The sequence below is a fragment of the Lolium rigidum genome, chromosome 6, assembly GCF_022539505.1.
Source record: "Lolium rigidum isolate FL_2022 chromosome 6, APGP_CSIRO_Lrig_0.1, whole genome shotgun sequence".
In the NCBI taxonomy this organism is placed as follows: domain Eukaryota; kingdom Viridiplantae; phylum Streptophyta; class Magnoliopsida; order Poales; family Poaceae; genus Lolium; species Lolium rigidum.
The window spans coordinates 279036494-279040076 of record NC_061513.1 but is presented as its reverse complement, the minus strand read 5'-3'; positions in this window follow the sequence as shown (position 1 = coordinate 279040076).

Here is a 3583-nt window from a genome sequence, read left to right as displayed (position 1 = left end):
TCCATGTCGTTTGCGATGGATGTCGTCTTTTTCGGGTCTGTCGGGTGAATCTGCACCTCCTTAGAATTTTTCTCGGTATTGAAAGTTGACTCTTTATTTGGCCTTCCAACGTCTGGCAGTACGTCGTAATCAGTCATGCTTTTTGACGCCAAATACTCAGCTTGCATCCCGAAAGTTTCTGATAACCGATGAAAATCCTTGTCGCACTTGTCGGCTAAGGCGAAGCTTCCTTTAACTGTGATTGGTCCCTTTGGTCCAGGCAATCTCCACAACAGGTATGTATAATGTGGTACCGCCATAAACCTAGCATATGCTGGTCGTCCCAACAAAGCGTGGTATTGCGATGGAAAATCCACGACTTCGAATTCCAGCTTCTCGATTCTATAATTTTCTCGAGTTCCAAACTGAACGTCAAGATTTATCTTTCCCGATGGATAACTTGGTTTCTCCGGTGTGATGCCGTGGAACCTTGTGTCCGTTGGCTTCAAGTTTGCTAAGGATATGTTCATCTTCCTCAATGTATCCGCATACATAAGGTTTAAGCCTGCTGCCACCATCTATGAACACTCGAGAAACATCAAATCCGCAATAACCGCCGGCGTAATAAGTGCTCGACCGCCTCGGTCGAGGAACTTGCTGCGGATGATCTGCTATGGTGAAGCCAATGTCTTGTCCCGACCAATTGAGGTACTCAACTGTTGGTGGAGGCATCTTCTCTGCCATGAACACCTGTCGCGAGATTACTTTTTGAGTTCTATTGGACGGTCTTCCCTTCTTGAAAGATCGAGATGTCGCCTAGAGGGGGGGGTGAATAGGCAATTACAAACTCTTGCGGATTTGTCTTGTATGAATGCGGAATTAAACTATCGTTTAGTTTACAAGCACAAACCCTAAATATGCTAAGCTCAACTAAGTGTAACAATAGCAACTAGAGCTAAGCAAGATAGGCACAAGATATATGTAGCACAAGTGATAGCAAGATATATGTACTTCAAGCACGATGGCTATCACAAGGAAAGAGAGCTCGGGTATAGAAATAAACGAGGCACGCGGAGACGAGGATGTATTCCCGTGTTCCCTTGCTTTGCAACAAGGTACGTCACGTTTGGAGGAGTGGAGGTCCCACGAAGGATTCCTCGCGCCACGAAGGCTCACCCTATTCTCCGAACCACACCCACGAAGGATAATGGCCCTTTCCTTATGGTTAGCTTTTCCTCCGCTCCGGAGATGGCAAGCTCCACAACCACTTCACAAGCTCCACGAAGGATAAGCCCGGGCCTCTTCACAATCTTCTAGAAGAGATCACCGGAGCACCAATCACCAAGCCAACTAGGAGGTCACCCTCCAAGAGTAACAAGCTCACGGTCTCTCACTCGAACAAATCGTGGTGGAGAGCTCAACACTATGCAATGATGCAAAGCAAGAACACCGGAGGTGTTCAAGTCCTTCACACTCAAATCCCACCAAAGCAACGAATGCTAGGATGAGATTGGAGAGGAAGAACAAGGGGAAAGTCAACCAAAGACTCCAAGATCTAGATCCCAAGAGATTCCCTCACTTAGAGAAGAAATGGTTTGGTGGAAGTGTAGATCTAGATCCCCTCTCTCAAATCCTCAAATATGAGCAAGAATGGTTGGAGGAATCAAGGGGGAGAGCAAGTTCTTCAAATAGTAACAATGGAGGTGAGAGAATAGGAAGAACTACTTGTCTCAAGGTAGGAGAAAGGTATTTATAGCAAGGGAGGAAGAAATAACCGTTGGGGGGAAAAAGACAAAGAAATAGGCAGAAAAACGGCTAAAAAGACAGCCCGGCCGGCGACGGGCCGGCCGACCGGAGCCTGGGCCGGAGAGGCCGGTGGCCTGCCCGGTCGGACCGGCCCACCGACCGGGGCTGGGCAGAGGCGCGCTGGGCGGCAGAACTGCCTTAGGCCGCGCGGGGGGAAAGGCCAGGCCGCGTGGGCCATGGCGCGTGGAGGCGGCCCGGTGCGCAGCCTGGCTGGACCGGAGGTGCAGCTGGGCCTGCCAGCTTCGGACAGGGGGCGAGGCCCAGTCCGGCCAGGAGGCCGGTCCGGCCGGAGTGGCCGCCGAGCGGCCCGGTAGGAAACCGGCGCCTGGGCCGGGGGAGACGGCGGCCCGTTTAAAGTCCGGTCGGACCGGAAGGCAAGCTGGGCTGCCCGGCTGGTGGGCCGGTGGCCGCCCGGTCGACCGGGTGGGCCGGCATGAGGGCCGGCAGGCCGGGCGGCAACCGGGGCCTTCCCCCTTTTTCTTTCTTTTCTTTTTCTCTTTTACCTTTTCTTTAATAACTATTGCTCCCGAACTCCGATTAACATGAAACCAATTTTGTTGGGAAGATAACAACAAATGCTATCCAATAGAAAGTGCAAACACAAGAAACTGTAGGAGGATATTTTATCATGAATATAAAAGGATAGAACCTTATATCATGAATAACCGGTAAAATCACCCAACCTCGAAAACGCACTAGAAGATGCATGCGAACTCCGTTTTCGATGAACTTGGGCTTGTTGTAAAGCTAGCAACAAGCTCAAGAACCTCACATAGAGAAACACCAAGAAGCAATAAGGATATGCAAAGTATGCAAAGGATTGAGCTCCCTAGGACGATGTGATCAAGTTACTCAACCGAAAGCCCCTCTTAATAGTGCGACTATCTATCCTATAATCCGGTCTCCCAACATCCACCTTAAGACCGGTAAAAGGAAAACCTAGCAAGGCCATACCTTTGCCTTGCGCATCCCGCTTGATCTTGATGATAACTCTTCAAGCTTCACTCAAGCCGGAATGCCTCACTTGACCAATGTTGCTTCGTGAAGACTCACAAATGCTCCCCCATACACTATGATGGGAAAGCTCCATTGATACACATCTTCATTAGTCCATTATCACCAAATGGATGGCAAGCTTCAAGTATGTGATTCACTTGAGATGCTCATCTTGAACTTGCCCAACTCAACCTTGTATCGATGATCTTGATGCCAATACACAAGATATACCTTTATCTTCATGGCATCCATACTTGAATCCAACACATGGAGAGCAAGTAGTACCTATGGAATATTCCTTCATGTAAACTCAATGAAAACATTAGTCCATAGGGGTTGTCATTAATTACCAAAACCACACATAGGGGCAATGTACCCTTACACTTCGAATCATCGAGACCGCTCCATTAGAATTGGGGTCAACGTAGGGTGGTGGTGGAGGTGCTGCTGCTATCCTGAGCTGATGCCGATTGTCATCTGTTATCGCGGGAGGAGGTGGTAGGTGGACCTCACTTCTGGGTTCTCGAGGGTTTCTTTGCGCTGCCTGAGCATTAGCATACCCTCGTGACTCTTCAGCATTGCCTGAAAATTTCGACAATCCTTCTGCAGATGTCCTGACTATCTCTTTCCGTTGTTGTCGAGGAAAAAGTGCATCTGACACGGCCCGTTCATCATCTCTTCGGGAGACACGAAAGGCCTCTGTGGCCTTGGCCCGCTGCTTTGCCTATTTTGTCGAAATTCGTCTCTGTTTTCATTTCGTTGCTCATTACTTCTCTGGTAATCATCTCGATTATTTCCTCCT